Here is a 22,500-nt window from a genome sequence, read left to right on the forward strand (position 1 = left end):
TTTCTCCATTCCCAATTACATTTCATGAATGATATCTCTCCATTCTCATTTCAAGTTCGATATTACTCAATCCCAATTACATTTCGTGAAAGTTCTATATTACTCAGTCCCAATTACGTTTCATGAAAGTTGGATATTTGTCAATTCCCAATAATATTTCATGAAAGTTCGACAACTCTCCATTCTCTCTCAATTACATTCACCGAAAGTTCGATATTTCTCAGTTTCCGATTACAATTCATGAAAGTTCGAGTTTTCTAAATTCCCAATTACATTTCATGAAAGTTCAATACTTCTCAATTCCCAGTTACGTTTCATGGAAGTTGGATATTTCTCAATTCCCAATTACATTTCATGAAAGTTGGATATTTCTCAATTCCCAATTACATTTCATGAAAGTTGGATATTTCTTAATTCCCAATTACATTTCATGAAAGTTCGATTTTCCTCTATTACCAGTTACATTTCATGACAGTTGAATATTTCTCAATTCCTAATTATATTCCATGAAAGCTTGATATTACTCAATTCCCAATACATTTCATGAAAGTTGTACATTTCTCAATTCCCAATGCATTTCCCGAAAATTCGATATTTCTCAATTGCCAGCTACATTTCATGAACTTCAATATTCCTCAATTACCAATCGCATTCCACGAAAGTTTGATGTTACTCAATTCCCAGTTACATTTCATGAAATTTCAATATTCCTGAATTCCCATTCTCATTTCACGAAAGTTCGATATTACTCAATTCTCAATTACATTCCATGAAAGTTCAATATTTCTCAATTCCAATTACATTTCCTGAAAGTTCAATGACCTGTTCACGATGATTTTCGAAATAATGTCAGTTTATTCGGTTCGTCAACCGATTAAGGATTCTCTAGACTTTGTTTTTTAGACTTTTTTGTTTTACTTTTGTTTACGTTTTTATTGACTAAGAATAATTATTTGTCGCGTGCCGCAAAACATCAAAGAGAAGGATTACGATGTTGTGAGTGATGTTATCTTACATTTCCTTCATTATCCAGATGATTTTCTATCTCATGAAACGGCGTATTTATACCGTGGCCATACTTGCTTTATATAATTACATAACGAGAGGTAATTAATCATATTATTAACTAATTCCCAACGCTGGAAATAAAAAAATAGAAAAGAACAAATGAAATAGAAATAAGAAAAAGGATTATGTACAAAGTTTTCGTTTTTGCAACAATTTGGGAACTTAGAAACCGGGTATGCCAATGGGAGGAGGAAGGGAGAATGGAAGAATAAGAAGACGGAGAATGATAGACAGGAAAAGAGAGGGAGAATGGAGGAACAAGGAGAGTCGAGGATGATAGACAAGAATCAAGAAGACACGGAGAAGAGGACATCAAGGGGTTGGGAGACGGGCGTTCCAGAAAAGGTCTGGAAGAAGAAGAAGAAGAAGAAAAAGAAGAAGAGGAGGAGGAGGAGGAGCAGGAGGAGGAGGAGGACATCAAGGGGTTGAGAGAGGGGCGTTCCAGAGAGGATCTAGAAGAAGAAGAAAGGGAGGAGGGAGACGAGGAGGAGGAGGAGAGGATATCAAGGAGTGGGGTGAGGGGCGTTCCAGAGAAGGTCTGGAAGAAGAAGAAGAAGAAGAAGAAGAAGAAGAAGAAGAGGAGGAGGAGGAGGAGGAAGAGGAGGAGGATGAGGAGGAAGAGAAGAAGATATCAAATAGTGGGGAGGGCGTTCCAGAGAAGGTCTGGAAGAAGAAGAAGAGGATTGGACATCAAAGGGTTGGGAGAGGGGCGTTGCAGAGAGGAAGAAGAAGAAGAAGAACAACAACAACAACAAGAAAAAGGAGAAGAGGAGAGGGAGGAGAGGACATCAACGGGTGGAGAGAGGGGCGTTCCAGAGAGGATCTGGAAGAAGAAGAAGAAGAAGAAGAAGATGAGGAGGAGGAGGAGAGGACATCAAGGAGTGGGGAGGGGCATTCCAGTGAGGACCTAGAAGAAGAAGAAGAAGAAGAAGAAGGCTCGAGCCGAAGAGGACAGACATGGCCCAACTCGTTCAAGCGACAAAAGGAAACTCACACGCAAACCCGACATTAGGACGACGGTGGTCGCGTGTTCAGTTGCCCTATTTCTATATTGTATAGCCTTCTTCTCTTTTTTTCATTTGCCCCTCCCTATCTCCCCTCTTTCTCTCTCTCTCTCCATCTTTCCCTTCCTCTTCTCTGGTTTTCATTCTGTCGTTTCTTATTTAGAAAAAAAAAGGTGCGCTTTCTTCACTAGGACATTTTGTCGAGTTATGTAAACAAGATGTTTTTTTATGGATGGCGTGAAAGGGAAGGAAAGAATAAAAAAAAGAAATGAAAGGAATATTCATTTTCTGTCTTTCTATTTTGAGGATTATATACTTGAGACAGTCAGTATGCATGTCCGCCTACCTATCTGATTATTTATATCATTATCATTGATATTGTTCAGTGGCTAATGGTAATGTTTTTGTCTACCTGGGTTGCCAATCCCCACAGTTGACTGAGTGCCAGGTACATTGTTCATGACTGGTCAGTTTAGGTCGAAGGTACTTCAATTAGCTTTGACCTTTCGCTGGTGAGGTGGACTATGACGCATCTTCTATCAATCTATCTTTTTATCTATATAACTTCAAAATAGGAGGAACTCCGAGACTACCAAATGTGGGTTGACATCTGCACTAGAGAGAGAGAGAGAGAGAGAGAGAGAGAGAGAGAGAGAGAGAGAGAGAGAGAGAGAGAGAGAGACTCTTGGAAGCCCATCGTTTACTCATGCAGTTAGCGGATGACAGAATCTGAGTCTTATATTAGTACTTTAGCATAAGCTTGACATACACGCACACACACACACAAATATATATATATATATATATATATATATATATATATATATATATATATATATATAAATATATATATACATATATATATACATATATGATGGTGTATATACATATACCTGTATATTCATATACATGTAATTATTTTTTTTTAATATTAAGAACAATGATGGAATACATAATAGTAATCACAATCAAATAGAAATACGGAGACACGCACACACACACACACACACACACACACATATATATATATATATATATATATATATATATATATATATATATATATATATATATATATGGATATATACATATACCTGTATATTCATATGTATGTAATTATTTTTCTTTTAAATTAATAACGATAATGTAATATATAATAGTAATCATAATCAAATTGAAATACGAAAACGCATATACAATCAGTGGAATATTTTTTATTATTTGGTGTCTTTTGCAACCTGGAAGTAACAATAGTCTATTTGTTCATGGAAATCATTAAATATTTACTCTTATTAAAGTGAGGAATGATGGGGGAAAATGGCACGCAAAATTATTATTTTAGGAAAACAAATGAGATGATCCTATAGCTGGCCAGGGTCTGTAAGGTATGTCTACACGAGGGAAAGGTTTCATAGGTATGGTGGTTAGAAAAATAACTGTCGAACCTAGGAAGACACTCCAAAATCAAGCCATTGTTCTCTAGTCTTGGGTAGTGCCATAGCCTCTGTACCATGGTCTTCCACTGTCTTGGTTTAGAGTTCTCTTGCTTGAGGGTACATTCAGGCACCCTATTCTATCTTATTTCTCTTCCTCTTGTTAAAGGTTTTATAGTTAATATAGAAGATATTTATTTTAATTTTGTTACTGATTTTAAAATATTTTATTTTTCCTTGTTTCCTTTCCTCACTGTGCTATTTTCCCTGTTGGAGCCACTAGGCTTATAGCATTCTGCTTTTCCAACTAGGGTTGTAGCTTAGCAAGTAATAATAATAATAATAATAATAATAATAATGTCCATGAGGCCAAAATACGGAACGAAAGGTGAAGAATAATCAAGACTATTCTTTATGCCAATAGAAACAGTGTTTATGAAGTGAATTTACAATAATGAAATTCTTAATTCTTATTTTCATTCAGCTCAGATGTACAAATCATCTTTGCAAAGCTGTATTTCAAAAAGTAAAAGATTCTTCTCTTAAAGCAATGATCCGTTTTCTAATTACAATCACTTGGATTGTCTTGTAAACTTGTTGTTTTCTTCCCTGTAATTGTAACTGACTCTTTATCAAGATAAGGATCTTCTGATATCCTTATCTCATTCGTCATCAAAAACAAAGTTGCAGCAGATTTCAAGACATTGAAGCTATCTAATTATACCTAATTAGGATTTTTATTTGTTTTGGAAAGTCACATAAAGATTTTTTACTTTACCCTTTGCACTATGTGATTAAAACGCATTCATACCTCCAAGTGAAATCATCTTAATCAGTTGTTACGGAAATATGTTTCATGATTTTAATTGTCATATATGCTGAGATAAATTTTTTATTAGACTGTAAATTTATTTTTTTTTCATTTAATGGATGTATTTATGAGATCCCATGTAATCAATGTGATAAACTATATGTCGGACAAAGTGAAACAAGACAAAAATAACAAGATATAATGATCGAACAGGAAATCAAACAAGCAGGTTGTTTCAGCATATGAATAATTATAATCATACAATTAATTGAAAACGAGCAAAAGACATACTGTATTGTAAGGACGAAATAAAACGTAATATTATAGAATCATGTATCATAAAGAAAAATAGTGTGAAATTAATCAATAGTAGCCCAGGAACATATATAAACTTGATGAACTGTTTGTTAACAATGTATTTAAAATATTGTCCTTTTTAAACTAGCTGTGATTTTTAAACTAGCTGTGTATTATTATTATTATTATTATTATTATTATTATTATTATTATTACTAGCCAAGCTACAACCCTAGTTGGAAAAGCAAGATTCTATAAGCCCAAGGGCTCCAATGCGGAAAAATAGCCTAGTGAGGAAAGGAATTAAGGAAATAAATAAATGATGAGAACAAATTAACAATAAATCATTCTAAAAACAGTAACAACGTCAAAATAGATATGTCATATATAAACTATTAACAGCGTCAAAAACAGATATGTCATATATAAACTGTAAAAAGACTTATGTCAGCCTGTTCAGCATAAAAACATTTGCTTAAACTTTGAACTTTTGAAGTTCTACTGATTCAACTGCCCCATTAGGAAGATCATTCCACAACTTGGAAACAGCTGGAATGAAACTTCTAGAATGCTGTGTAGTATTGAGCCTCATGATGGAGAAGGCCTGGTTATTTGAATTAACTGTTATTGTTAGCATCTTCTTTCTGTGTTTGAGATAGAGTTCTTAAGATTTTAAATCTCCTTTTTTCCTTATTTTTCATTTAATATTTTGTTTATTAAGAAACTTTTCATAGAACGGTCAATTCTGCACTGGCTAACCTAAGAAGTAACGATCATCTATTTAATAACAAAGCTTTTATTTTATATTATTTTTCTATTTCAAGCTGTCATTGTATACTCCACCAAACTATTTATCTATTAAATTCATTTGAAAAAATAGTGTTGAACCTAAATAATAAGACTTTTTTTATGACAGTATACTCCACCAAAATATTTACCAATAGCGTTAATCTGAAAATAGTGTTAAACTTAAATAATAAGACTATTTTATGACAGTATACTCCACCAAAATATTTATCTTTAGGGTTAATCTGAAAATAGTGTTAAACCTGAATAATAAGACTATTTCATGACAGTATACTCCGCCAAAATATTTACCTATAAGGTTAATCTGAAAATAGTGTTAAACCTGAATAATAAGACGATTTCATGACAGTATACTCCGCCAAAATATTTACCTATAGGGTTAATCTGAAAATAGTGTTAAACCTGAATAATAAGACGATTTCATGACAGTATACTCCAAATTATTTATCGATAGGGTTAATCTGAAAATAGTGTTAAACCTGAATAATAAGATGATTACATGACAGTATACTCCGCCAAAATATTCATCGATAGGGTTAATCTGAAAATAGTGTTAAACCTGAATAATAAGATGATTACATGACAGTATACTCCGCCAAAATATTCATCGATAGGGTTAATCTGAAAATAGTGTCAAACCTGAATAATAAGACGATTTCATGACAGTATACTCCGCCAAAATATTCATCGATAGGGTTAATCTGAAAATAGTGTTAAACCTGAATAATAAGACGATTTCATGACAGTATACTCCAAATTATTTATCGATAGGGTTAATCTGAAAATAGTGTTAAACCTGAATAATAAGATGATTACATGACAGTATACTCCGCCAAAATATTCATCGATAGGGTTAATCGGAAAATAGTGTTAAACCTGAATAATAAGACGATTTCATGACAGTATACTCCACCAAATTATTTATCGATAGGGTTAATCTGAAAATAGTGTTAAACCTGAATAATAAGATGATTACATGACAGTATACTCCGCCAAAATATTCATCGATAGGGTTAATCTGAAAATAGTGTTAAACCTGAATAATAACACTATTTCATGACAGTATACTCCCCGAAAATATTTATCTATAGGGTTAATCTGAAAATAGTGATAAACCTGAATAATAAGACAGTATACTCCGCCAAAATTTTTATCTATAGGGTTAATTTGAAAATAGTGTTAAACCTAAATAATAAGACGATTACATGACATTATACTCCACCAAAATATTTATCTATAGGGTTAATCTGAAAATAGTGTTAAACCTAAATAATAAGACGATTTCATGACAGTATACTCCGCCAAAATATTCATCTATAGGGTTAATCTGAAAATAGTGTTAAACCTGGATAATAAGACTATTTCATGACAGTATACTCCGCCAAAATATTTATCTATAGGGTTAATCTGAAAATAGTGTTAAACCTAATTAATAAGACGATTTCAAGTCAGTATACTCCGCCAAAATATTCATCTAAAGGGTTAATCTGAAAATAGTGTTAAACCTGAATAATAAGACGATTACATGACAGTATACTCCGCCATAATATTTATCTATAGAGTTAATCTGAAAATAGTGTTAAACCTGAATAATAAGACGATTTCATGACAGTATACTCTGCCAAAATATTTATCTATAGGGTTAATCTGAAAATAGTATTAAACCTGAATAATAAGACTATTTCATGACAGTATACTCCGCCAAATTATTTATCGATAGGGTTAATCTGAAAATAGTGTCAGACCTGAATAATAAGACGATTACATGACAGTATACTCCGCCAAAATATTCATCGATAGGGTTAATCTGAAAATAGTGTCAAACCTGAATAATAACACTATTTCATGACAGTATACTCCACCAAAATATTTATCTATAGGGTTAATCTGAAAATAGTGATAAACCTGAATAATAAGACAGTATACTCCGCCAAAATATTTATCGATAGGGTTAATCTGAAAATAGTGTTAAACCTAAATAATAAGACGATTTCATGACAGTATACTCCGCCAAAATATTTATCTATAGGGTTAATCTGAAAATAGGGTTAAACCTAAATAATAAGACTATTTTATGACATAGTTTACTCCATAAAAATATCTGTCAATTGAGTTAATATGAAATCAGTGTTAAACATAAATTATAAGGCTATTTTATGACAGTATACTCCACAAAAAATAGTCATCAATTGAATCAATTTGAAAAATAGTATCAAACCTCCTAACAAAGCTATTTTATGACATAGAATACTCCACAAAAATACTTATCTACCGAATTACTAAAAAAAAAAAAAAAAAACAGTATTAAACATATGTAATAATACTATTTTACGACATAGAATACTCCACCAAAATACTGATCTGCTGAAACAATTTGAAAATCAGTGTTAAACATAACTAATAAGACTATTTTATGACAGTAAACTCGACCAAACTATTCACCTATCAAATTGATTTGAAAAATCAGTGTTAAACCTATCTAATAAAATTCTTTAAAAAAATAATATTCTCTCTCCAAAGAATTAATCTTTGAACTTTCCAGTGCACGTCTGGATTCTGTATTTTCTCGTGTTACCCTGATGCTATTTGCAGAAGTTATTCAAAAACTGGAAATGCTGTAGGGCATTCCAGCAGGTAAGGAACAGAGCAGAATTTCCACACTGAATATCTCCATTCCAGCATATGCGAGCCATCGGGGATACAGTATTTCAGACTACAGCCTGTTTCTGCTGGGGTCAGGAGTGTGGGATATTGAAAATATCACGACTGTCGCCCAATTCTTATAATATTTCTATTAAATCTAAAGGATTTTTATATATTGTTAATTCTTCTTCATCAAAGGAAAAAATAAAATCTAGGTTAAAATTATTAAGTATAGCTTTGGAAACTGGATGCGTATTGTTAAAATATCTAATGATAACGTTAAAATACATTTGAAGCTAATACAACAAAATTAAATATATTATTTATGTCGAAATTTATAATTTATATATATATACATATATATATATATATATATATATATATATATATATATATATAGATAGATAGATAGATAGGTATATATAAATATATACAGATATACGTCTGTATATATATATATATATATATATATATATATATATATATCTACTTATCTATCTATCTATCTATCTATCTATCTAGATAGATAGGGTAGGGGGAGAGGGAATTGTCATACCTTAGTGGAAGGGGAATGCGTGCACTGTGTGCATAACTATCTAAATATTTAGCCGTCATTTTTGACGGGCCCCATGCACTAGTATATAATTATATATATATATATATATATATATATATATATATATATATATATATATGTATATATATATATATATATATATATATATATATATATATATTCTTATACTCCACTCATTATTTTCATACAAGTAACATAAGCTTCAAGACCCACAGGGTGAGTATCCTAATATCTATTTCTATACAAAGATTAAAAGATTGGGAAATCGATACTGGGCTTAAAAGCGAAAGAACCAGCACAGCTGCCCCTTGAAAATAAACATGCTATATAATTTCCCTATAGAGGCCATAAAATAAGGTAATCAGTCCTAATGTCTATCATTAATTATTTCTATCATGATTAAAGCAACTATTTACTATATACAGATTAAGGTCATCCCACCAACCCCCATTTCTAACCACAACACGATAGTTTGGCCAATTTGTTGGAGATTGTTGTTTTCCGAGTGGTTGTCGTTCAGCGTGACAGGATTATATACAGTATATATATATATATATATATATATATATATATATATATATATATATATATATATATATATATATATATATATATATGTATGTATATATATATATATATATATATATATATATATCTTTATTATAAAGGGGAGTTACTTACATAGGACATATAAAAATTCTGATTTTTCAATAAAGCGTCCAAGGGTTTTCCAAAATCTATAGAAAAAAATTAAGCCATATGTGATTACATAATATACCTGATATACCAAGCATGAAAGATACCAAACTAACTAACTCTCTCTCTCTCTCTCTCTCTCTCTCTCTCTCTCTCTCTCTCTCTCTCTCTCTCTCTCTCTCTCTCTCTCTCTCCCTTTTCATCGTGGTATCATATTCTTTTGTGGCTTCAGAGGATAACTGAATAGGATTGATTGAAGGCGAATCTGATCGCAATTGTAACGGGGAATGGAATAACTCTTTAGCAAATCAGTTTTGTATTTCAACGAGAGAGAGAGAGAGAGAGAGAGAGAGAGAGAGAGAGAGAGAGAGAGAGAGAGAGAGAGAGAGAGAGAGAGAGAGAGGGATGCCTTTAGTATTTATTGATTGAGCACAAACTTTTTAGTTTTTTAAATATACTTCTTTTTTTTGGGGGGGGGTTATTTTGTCTTACAGGAAATACATACAAAGATATTAGACAATAAAAGGAACTATGAAAATATGTATAAGCAAAATGCATACATACATACATTCAGATATGATTATCCTTATCATTATTAATAGCTATGCTACAACTCTAATTGGAAAAACAGGACGCTATAAGACAAGGGCTCATATATATTTAGATATCATTAACATTATTATTATTACTATTTTTATTATTATTATTATTATTATTATTATTATTAATCGCTAAGCTACAACCCTAGTTGAGATATATTTAGATATCATTAACATTATTATTATTACTATTTTTATTATTATTATTATTATTATTATTATTATTAATCGCTAAGCTACAACCCTAGTTGAGAAAGCAGGGTGCTAAAGGTCATGGAATTCGACAGGGAAGGAAATAAAAAATTAAATAAACTACAAGGAAAGTAATGAACAATTAAGATAACATATTTTGAAAACAGTAACAAAAGTAAAAAGAACTAGTAAAGTATGTACGATCAAACTCCATATAAGCATATATACAAATATACATTTAAAGATATTAGATAGTAAAAAGAACTAGTAAAGTATGTATAAGCAAAATCTATACATACATACAATTAACGAGTTAAATATACCACCATCCTTTCTGTCGAGATTTAGTCGTTAACAACAAGCTTCCGTTTTCCTTTTGTGAATATCCTGGTACTTAAAAACAGTCGTGTTTCCTTCCATCAACCGGATTGTTTCCTTTTCAACAAGAAACAATGATAGGCTTAGTTACCATGGCGACGGTGCCAAGATCAATGACACATGTCCCTTTTTAACCCAACAAAGTTGATAAGAAGGTTAACAGAATGTTAACGTTTTTATGGAGATAATACAGATTTTTATGATGAATATATATCACTAACACTCGTGATTTTAATCAATGTAAATATCAACCACAATGGCATTTAATATCGAATTCTACCTTAGGGAATATTTATCTATTGAAAATTTATTTATGATAAATGCTACGGTTGGGCAAGAATTCGAACCTATGCCTCTTAGCCGACACCATGCCTGCAGGAACTCATACCCATCATAGAGACATAAGTTCGAATCCTTGTCCAGCCAGATGCATTTATCATTTAAAAATTTCCCGTGTATATAATGTACATTTCCAAAGGTAGAATTCCATATTCAATTGTATTGTGGTTGACATTTACATGTTTTTATAATGTAAGGTAAATATTGGCTTTAGCAATGGAAAATGAAAAACTGGTACGCATTATACAAAACGCTCCTAAACATACATTGTATGATCGACATACATGGATATACGTACAATAAATACAGTTGGAGACAGGAATTCTTAGTACACCTCACTCCGAGGAAGTGTACGGCAAGTAGCCAAACAGATAGTTTAAGGAGAGATTGTAGTGGTGGTGGGCGGGGCTTGACATAGGAACTCACCGTGTAGTAACGGTGTGACAGGGTGCACTTCCTTAGAGCGAGATATGCCACGAATTTCTGTGTCCAGCCGGACATATATAAGCACATTAAAAAAGTACTAGCATCTAAACATCAGGTATTTCAATGAGTTTCCAGAGCATACATACATGCATGCATACATACATACACATTAAAGCATACATACATACATACACATTAAAGCTACATACATATATACGAAAAAGTCGATACAAATAACACATCGAAAACTATCCTGTGAATAGTTAGTGATGGTGTGAATTGGCTGTTAGGTGCTAACAGAGAGTAACCTTTATTCAACAGATAACGAGCTTATATACAAGCAGGTGAGAGCAAGATCACAAAATTTCAAACAATATGAAATATGCTATGGCAAGCTTAAACAGGTTGTTCTGTAATCAGTGCGGGAGAGAGCGAGAGATAAAGAAAAAAAAATCAATAACATTATATTGTACGAGCGTGTATGAAACACGTGCTGTACATGATAATACATATCAATCGCTGTCATTATTATTATTATTATCATTATTATTATTATTATTATTATTAGTAGTAGTAGTAGTAGTAGTAGTAGTAGTAGTAGTAGTAGTAGTAGTAGTAGTATTACCTGCTAAGTTACAACCCTATTTGGAAAAGCAGGATGCTATAAGCCCGGGGGCTCCAACAGGAACAATAACCCAGTGAGGAAAGGAAACAGGAAAAATAAGATATTTTATGAACAGTAACAACATTTAAATAAATATTTCCTTTATAAACTATAAAAACTAACAAAACAATTGGAAGAGAAATAAGATAGAGTGCCCGAGTGTACCCTCACGCAAGAGAACTCTAACCCAAGACAGTGGAAGAAGACCATGGTACAGAGGTTAGGGCACTACCCAGCATCAGTAATAGACAGCTTAAAAAAGCACAAGGGACTATAAACAGAAAGGCTGTTAACCCGTAAGGACCCTGATGCTTCTAAACAGTTGAAGAACGACTTCTGAATGTGGGGATAATGACTTCATTGAAATCAATTCAAAGAATTTTGACATCAGAGGGTGTAATTAAGTTCTATAGGTCGCTGAAAACATGGAAAATCTTGGGGCCACCTTTAGTGTTAATGTATTGATAGTTTTAACTCTGTAGGGAGTTCATATCATCTGTTTTTTTTTTAAATGACATATATATATATATATATATATATATATATATATATATATATATAGATATATATATATATATATATATATATATATATATATATATATATATATATATATATATACAGTATATATACACATATGTATAAATATATATATAGCATATTTTATATATATATATATATATATATATATATATATATATATATACAGTATATATACAGCCATTTCTAGTTCAATGCAGGATGAAGACCTCCGTCATGTAAAAAGAATAATTGACGTGTCTGGGATTTGGGGAGTTTTCATCACCACGCTGGCCAGTGCTGATTGGTGATGATGGGTGATTTTCATCTGATGGCTCACAACAAACCAACCTAGTAAGGGTGGCCCAGACTAGTACAGCTCTGTTGATCATGATCATTGTTTACTGTAAAAAAAAAAAAACCTAATTTTAATCGGAAATTCTCCGTAAAAATATAGTTCTCAACCGTATTTTATAAAAAAAAAAAAAAAAAAAACCCGTAATTTTAATTGGAAATTCTCCGTAAAAATATACTGTTCTCAACCGTATTCCAGTAAAATACAGGCGACCATGATTTTACTTTACTTTGTTGCTATTTTTTACGGGTTGGTGACCGTAATATCACTCCTTTACGTCAATATAGGTAGTAGGTTGGCTAGGGCACCAGCCGCCCGTTGAGATACTACCGCTAGAGAGTTATGGGATCCTTTGACTGGCCAATCAGTACTACATTGGATCCTTTTCTCTGGTTACGGTTCTTTCCCTTTGCCTACACATACACCGAATATTCTGGCCTATTCTTTACAGATTCTCCTCTGTCCTCATATACCTGACAACACTAAGATTACCAAACAATTATTCTTCACCCAAGGGGTTAACTACTGCACTGTAATTGTTCAGTGGCTACTTCCCTCTTGGTAAGGGTAGAAGAGACTATAGCTATGGTAAGCAGCTCTTCTAGGCGAAGAACACTCCAAAATCAAACCATTGTTCTCTAGTCTTGAGTAGAGCCATAGCCTCTGTACCATGGTCTTCCACTGTCTTGGGTTAGAGTTCTCTTGCTTGAGGGTACACCCGGACACATTATTCCATCGAATTTCTCTTCCTCTTGTTTTGTTAAAGTTTTTATAGTTATACAGGAAATATTTATTTTAATGTTGTTACCGTTCTTTAAATATTTTATTTTTCCTTGTTTCCTTTCCTCAATGGGCTATTTTCCCTGTTGGGGCCTCTGGGTTTATAGCATCTTGCTTTTCCATCTAGGGTTGTAGCTTAGCAAATAATAATAATAATAATAATAATAATAATAATAATAATAATATATCCATTTTTAAAAAGGTTAAAATCCTGGAATAAATGTTTCCAGACATTTACCGTTTTTTATTTTATGCAAATTTTTAACAGTGTAAGATAAATAGAGAATCTATCCTCTCGGACACCAGTTATCATAACACCAAGGCTTACCCGATTCTATAGTCAATTCTTTTTAGCTAGGCAGATTTGCACCGACTCGCAGGGGTGCCCTTTTAGTTCGGAAAAATATTCTGATCGCTGATTGGTTGGACAAGATAATTCTAACCAATCAGATAGCAGAAAACTTTTCCGAGCTAAACATAATTGGCAGAAATAATAATTGAATTGTGCTTTCTGGGCTAACTTAGTTAAATAATTGCCGTAAAAAAAAAAAAAATCCAGGAATAAATGTTGCCAGACATTTACCGTTTTAAAAACGGATATATTGACGTTAAGGAGTGATAGTACGGTCACCAACCCGTAATAGATAATAACAAAGTAATTTAAAAACTACGGTCGCCTGTACTTTCACTGAAATACGGTTGAGAACTATATTTTTACGGAGAATTTATGATTTAGATTACGTTTTTTAAGTGTATGGCAAAGCATCGCCAATCTATACGGTATACAAAAGAACCTGGTCAAGTTTGCCAAAGTCTAAAACAAAACTAACTGGGAGATATAATCAACTTACACTCTCTAACCTAACCTAGGGATCATCAATATTCCTAGACCATACTTAAATCCAGGTAGTTCTTTTAGGACACTACTGTACAGTGTATGCATCCCAACCCAACCTAATGTTCGAGGTGCCAGTTAGGTGATCACTGAGAGGCGAGGTGAATGCAACAGAACTTTATCAAACAGACATCGAGTTTATATTATTGTTATTATTATTATTTGCTAAGCAACAACCCTAGTTGGAAAAGCAGGATGCTATAAGCCCAGGGGCCCCAACAGGGAAAATAGCTCAGTGAGGAAAGGAAATAAGGAAAAATAAAATATTTTAAGAATAGTAACATCAAAATAAATATTTCCTATATAAACTATAAAAACTTTAACAAAACAAGAGGAAGAGAAATTAGATAGAACAGTGTGCCCGAGTGTACCCTCAAGCAAGAGAACTCTAACCCAAGACAGTGGAAGACCATGGTACAGAGGCTATGGCCCTACCCAAGACTAGAGAACAATTGTTTGATTTTGGAGTGTCCTTCTCCTAGAAGGGCTGCTTACCTTAGCTGAAGAGTCTCTTCTACCCTTACCAAGAGGAAAGTAGCCACTGAACAATTAAAGTGCAGTAGTTAACCCCTTGGGTGAAGAAGAATTATTTGGCAATCTCAGTGTTGTCAGGTGTATGAGGACAGAGGAGAATCTGTAAAGAATAGGTTAGACTATTCGATGTCTGTGTAGGCAAAGGGAAAGAACCGTAAACAGAGAGAAGGGTCCTATGTAGTGTTGTCTGGCCAGTCAAAGGACTCCATAACTCTAGCGGTAGTATCTCAATGGGCGGCTGGTGCCCTGGCCAACCTACTACCTACATTGACGTAAAGGAGTGATATTACGGTCACCAACCCGTAAAAGAGGAAGGACATTGGTGACTGGTACAACACATGTACCTGAGCTACCGGGATCTAAGCGATGTCAGGCAGGGCAGCCGATCGGGACTACGGTCTACCTCCCAAAGCCCTAGCAAAGTCATACAAAAAGAAAGGTAATCGTGCCTACCCCTTACACAAATAGGAAGAAAGCACGTCAATAGAAGAAGAAGAAAGGATATTTAAAGGGAATAATTCCACCAAATAGAATAGAACATTCAGAGAGATTATACATGTTCAACTGAGACGACCTCAAGTTCTTGAGAGAATGCCCAAAATGCGTGACCTATGATTAAGTCTCACTTGACAAATTTCTCTGTATGTGTCACTTGCCTTATGTACACGCAAACCTGTATTGAGGTTAATTGAAAAAAAAAAAAAAAAACTATCCTGAGGTTTTCTGTTATTAATGGAAGAGGAGTGTACATAGTTTCTTATGTTTTTATGAATAACTGGACTACTGCCTACGTGACATGCTTCAATTTCATGAAGGCTTTTGATTTTCCATTTTACAAATGATTCGATGAGATTCCTTTGAATTCAAAGTCTGATTCCTTCAAATTTAATGTGTGATCACTTTAAATTCAGTCTGATCCCCTCCAATTCAAAGACTGATTATTTTCAATTCAAAGTCTAATCCCTTACAATTCAAGGTCTAATTCTTTGGGTTTCAAGGTCTAATTCTTTGGGTTTCAAAGTCTGATTGCTCTGAATTTAAAGTCTGATTCCTTTGAATTCAAATTCTGATGCCTTTGAATTCAAAGTCTGATTCCTTTGTATTCAAAGTCTGATGTCTTTGAATTCAGAGTCTGATTCCTTTAAATTCAAATTCTGTTTCCTTTGAATTTAATGTCTGATTCCTTACCATTCAAGGTCTATCTTTTTTGGTTTCAAGGTCTGATTGCTCTGAATTCAGTCTGATGCCTTTGAATTCAAAGTCTGATTCCTTTGAATTCAAAGTCTGATTTCTTTGAATTCAATATATGATTCCTTCCAATTCAATGAATTGAAATCCTTTGAATTCAATGTCTAACTCCTTACCAATCAAGGTCTATTTTTTGTTTTGTTTCAAAGCCTGATTGCTCTGAATTCAAAGTCTGGTGTCTTTGAATTGAAAGTCTGATGCCTTTGAATTCAAAGACTGATTCCTTTGAATTTAAAATCTGATTCCTTTGAATTCAATATCTGATTCCTTCCAATTCAAGGAATTGAAATCCTTTGAATTCAATGTCTAATTCCTTACCATTCAAGTTCTATTTTTTTGGTTTCAAAATCTGATTGCTCTGAATTAAAAGTCTGATGCCTTTGAATTCAAAGTCTGATTCGTTTGAATTCAATGTCTAATTCCTTACCATTCAAGGTCTATTTTTTGGTTTCAAAGTCTGATTGCTCTGAATTCAAAGTCTGGTGTCTTTGATCAAAGTCTGATTCCTTTGAATTCAATATCTGATTCCTTCCAATTCAAGGAATTGAAATCTAAAAATCTACAAATGAATTAACAATTTCACTTTGTGAGACCTTCAAAATTTTACATCTATATTATTACAAATAAGAAATGTACATTTTTCACTGACTAATTTAGAAATTCTGACGAACGATATAAAAGAGAGATTTTCGTAAATTCAATAGTCATAAGGTGTTTGGGATTTGGTAAAAGCAAATAATTTAGTCCAGTAAATCATGTTCTTCATTTTTTTTATTGGTAAAGTGACGGAATTTCATATCATAAATCAGACATATATATATATATATATATATATATATATATATATATATATATATATATATATATATATATATATATATATATATATATATATATGGTATATGCATGTATATACACATGTATGTGTCTATATATGTATGTATGTATTTATTTATTTATGCATATATACATATATATATATATATATATATATATATATATATATATATATATATATATATATATATATATATATATATATATAGCCTACAAATGTATTTGTTTATATATATAAATACATACATACAGAGAGAGAGAGAGAGAGAGAGAGAGAGAGAGAGAGAGAGAGAGAGAGAGAGAGAGAGAGAGAGAGAGAGAGAGAGAGAGTGGAGATTTTACGTACCCTTAGTAGAACTAATGACAGGAAATTTTAGTCTTCAACAAATATTCAATTTATTCATTCAGAAGGTGTATTACAAACACAATCGATGAATAATGAAGGAGTCTAGATTACTGACGCAAAATTATTATTATCATTATTATTATTATTATTATTATTATTATCATTATTATTATTATTATTATTATTATTATTATTATTATTATTATTATTATTATTATTATTACCTAAGCTATAACCCTAGTTGGTAAAGCGGATACTATAAGCCCAAGGGCTCCAGCAGGGAATAAAATAGCCCAGTTAGGAAAGGTATCAAGTAAATAAATAGACTACAAGAAAGTATAAAATAGTTAGTATAAAATATTTTAAGAACAGCAACAACATTAAAAAGATCTTTCACATATAAAGTATATAAAAAGATTTCTATCAGCCTACTCAGCATGAAAACATTCGATGTAAAGTTGAATGAACTTTTGAAGTATTCAAGTATTGAAGGCGATTTTGGATAATATGGTTTAGCAGCCACGCTTTTAGCTATTAGAAGGTCTCAGGAAAGACGAAATATGAAAGTTAATGTGTCGAAATTATATCTTTAACTGGAGAATTTCCTCCGGGAATACTATACGAAAAACGATTTAGTATTTCATAAAAGAGGATATTTAGCATTTCATGAAAGAGGATATCTAGCATTTGATGAAAGAAAAGATTTAGCATTTCATGAAGGAGGAGATTTAGCATTTCACGAAAGAGGAGATTTGGCACTTCATAAAAGAGGAGATTTAGCATTTCATGAAAGAGGATATTTAGCATTTGATGAATGAAAAATTTAGCAATTCATGAAAGAGGAGATTTAGCATTTCATGAAAAAGATGATTTAGTATTCCACGAAAGAGGAGATTTATCATTTCATCACTGTTTTCATCAGTAAAAAGGAGATTAATTACAGTAGTGATTCGTTTCGTGTTGTTAGGAGACTGTCAGAGGAAAACAGAAAGTGTCGTTGTATGTTGACATGTCAGACAAGGTAAATTTTCTATTTAATGTCCTCTGAGGTCATGACATCGATATACTTTGTAGGGAGAGATATTTTTATGATTTAGAGTCAGAGAATTGTAATTTCCGATTAGTTATCACTTTCGAAAAGCTGTGTCGCTTCTCTGTTTTAAATACAGTATTGAATACTTTCGTTACTTTAAAGACAATTATAGTTATTAAAAAAAAAAAAAAAAAAAAAAAAAAAAACACTAGTGTAATCGAGCCGTCAAAAAGGACGTCTAAATATTTACAGTAGATAGATATGCACACACACGCACAAACTCACAGATTGAACCCTTCCCACCGCCTACCCTTTTCCTAAATACAACCCGCTGGTTCGGAAATTTGAAGGAGAGTGTGGTTTCCGATTATATCTCTCAGGGTGACCCCTCTCACCAGGGTAGGACTACTCTCTCTCCCAGCTGATCGTGACAGGAAAGAAATATATATACACTGTTAAAAAACCGTAATTTCATCGGAAATTCTTCGTGAAAATATGCCGTTTTCACAGTATTTCAGTAAAACACAGGCGACCGTAATTTTTACCCTACTTTGTTATCATCTTTTACGGGTTGGTGACCGTTATATCACTCCCGTAAGTCAATATATCCGTTTTTAAAACGGTAAATTCCGGGCAACATTTATTCCAGTATTTTTACGGTTCTATTACGGCAATTTTTTAACAGTGTATATATATATATATATATATATATATATATATATATATATATATATATATATATATATATATATATATATGTGTGTGTGTGTGTGTGTATATGTAGTCAGATACTATCTCATATATATATATATATATAAATATACATATATATACATATATATATGTATATATACATATACTGTATATATATATATATATATATATATATATATATATATATATATATATATATATATATATATATATATATATATAATCAGATATTAGCTCTTTATGATATAGGGAGAGATTAAAAAGAAAATCAAGATATAAAGGACTTACTAGTTTTAAAACCACTCTTATTACAGAAAGTCAAACGCCACGCGAGTGTCATTTATTTAAATCAAATACTAAGTCTTATTTGGATCATCGTGAGCATGCAAAAGCTCTGTCACTTTTTATAAACATAAAAAAAATGATAATACATATGAGGATATCATGCTTATGGCTAATAATAAAAGGTATATTCCCTATCGAGAAATGACTATAGGTAACGCTATGTGGGATAACAGTGTTATTCACCTGTGTATGAAGCAATAGTAATGGACAGCCGACATGCAGGTGTAAACACCTTTGTAATGTTTACAATTCAACATCGCTCAATAACGCTTAACAACTATTTGAAAAAAAAAAATATACATGAGAGCGTGTTTATTCATACACGCAACTGCGTGTGTGTTTTATATGGACGGGATAAAATAGATTATTTATGAATGCAACTCAATGTCAAAAAATGGATTACTTATAGTCTTATGCAGTATAGCGAACCAAGAATGCTACTCAAGTATCAGAAAATTATTTACTTATATACCGAATCAAGGATGAAAACTAAGTATCAGAATATGAAGTACTTATAAATCAAACCAAGAATGAAACTTAAGCATAAAAAAAGGAACTATTTACATAACGAACCAAGAATGTAACTTGATGTATTAGAAAATGAATTACTTATTCAACGAACCAAGAATGCAACTTAAGTATCAGAAAATGAATTACTTAAATAGCGAACCAAGAATGCAACTTAATTACTTATTTAGCAAACCAGGAATGCAATTTGAGTATCAGAAAATGAATTGCTTATATAGCGAACCAAGAATGCAACTTATTTACTTATTTAGCGAACCAAGAATGCAACTTACGTATCACAAAATTAATGATTTGTTTAGCGAGCCAAGAATGCGACTTAAGTATAAAAAATGAATTACTAATATATCGAACCAAGAATGTAACTTAATCACTTATTCAACGAACTAAGAATGCAACTTGAGTATGAGAAAATGAATTATTTATATGGCGAACGAAGAATGTGATTAATTACTTATTTAGCGAACTAAGAATGCAAACTTAGTATTAGAAAATGAATTACTTATATATCAAACCAAGAATGCAACTTAATTATTTATTTAGCGAACCAAGAATGCAACTTGATTATTTATTTAGCGAACCAAGAATGCAACTTAATTATTTATTTAGCGAACCAAGAATGCAACTTGATTATTTATTTAGCGAACCAAGAATGCAACTTGATTATTTATTTAGCGAACCAAGAATGCAACTTGATTATTTATTTAGCGAACCAAGAATGCAACTTAATTATTTATTTAGCGAACCAAGAATGCAACTTAAGTATTAGAAAAGGAATTACTCATTTATTGAACCAAGAATGTAACTTAAGTAACAGAAATTTAATTACTTATATACCGAACCAAGAATTCAACTCAAGTATTAGAAAATGAATTACTTACATATTGAACCAAGAATAAAACTTAATTACTTATTTAACGAACCAAGAATGCAACTTAAGTATCAGAAAATGAATTACTTATATAGCGAACCAAGAATGCAACTAAAGCGACTGCCAGTGAAGACAGATCTCCCATATTTATGAGAGCGAATGGTGGCAAAGTAATGAGAGAGAGAGAGAGAGAGAGAGAGAGAGAGAGAGAGAGAGAGAGAGAGAGAGAGAGAGAGAGAGAGAGAGAGAGAGTTCTTCGTCAACCTTTCATTCAGGGTGTTTGGTGTGAACTGTGTATGGCAACAGTTCTCATGCTTGTGCAATTGGGTCATGGATATATTATTAGTAAAATATTTCTCCTTATATATATATACACACATATATATATATATATATATATATATATATATATATATATATATATACATATATTATATTATATATGCATATAAACATATATATATATATATATATATATATATATATATATATATATATATATATATATATATATACATATATATATATATATATATATATATATATATATATATATATATATATACATATATCATATTATATATGCATATATACATATATATATATATATATATATATATATATATATATATATATATATATACATATATTATATTATATATGCATATAAACATATATATATATATATATATATATATATATATATATATATATATATATATATATATATATATATATATATGTGTGTGTGTGTGTGTGTATGTATGCATGTATATAATTATTGTTATCATTATCATTACTAGCTAAGCTACAACCCTAGTTAAAAAAAGGAGGATGCTATAAGACTAAGGGCTCCGACAGGGAAAAATAGCCTAGTGAGGATTGGAAAAAAGGAAATAAATAAACGATTTAGGATTTAATAAACAATTAGAATAAAATATATTAAAAACAGGAAAAACCTCAATACATATATTTGATAAATAAACTATAAAAAGACTTATGTCGGCCTACTCAACATAAAAACATTTGTTGCAAGTTTGAACTTTCAAAGTTCTACCAATTCAACTACTCGATTAGGAAGATCATTCTACAATTTGGTCACAGATGGAATATATATATATATATATATATATATATATATATATATATATATATATATATATATATATAAATTTAAATATAGATATAGATATACATATGTATATATATACCTACCTCTATATATATATATATATATATATATATATATATATATATATATATATATATATATATATATATATATATGTGTGTGTGTGTGTGTGTATAGGTAGTAGGTTGGCTTGGGCACCAACCGCCCGTTGAGATACTACCGCTAGAGAGTTATGAGGTCCTTTGACTGACCAGACAGTACTACATAGGACCCTTCTCTCTGGTTACGGTTCTTTCCCTTTGCCTACACAGACACCGAATAATCTGGCCTATTCTTTACAGATTCTCCTCTGTCCTCATACACCTGACAACACTGAGATTGCCAAACAATTCTTCTTCACCCAAGGGGTTAACTACTGCAATGTAATTGTTC

Source organism: Palaemon carinicauda, chromosome 12 (genome assembly GCF_036898095.1).
Source record: "Palaemon carinicauda isolate YSFRI2023 chromosome 12, ASM3689809v2, whole genome shotgun sequence".
Taxonomy (NCBI): domain Eukaryota; kingdom Metazoa; phylum Arthropoda; class Malacostraca; order Decapoda; family Palaemonidae; genus Palaemon; species Palaemon carinicauda.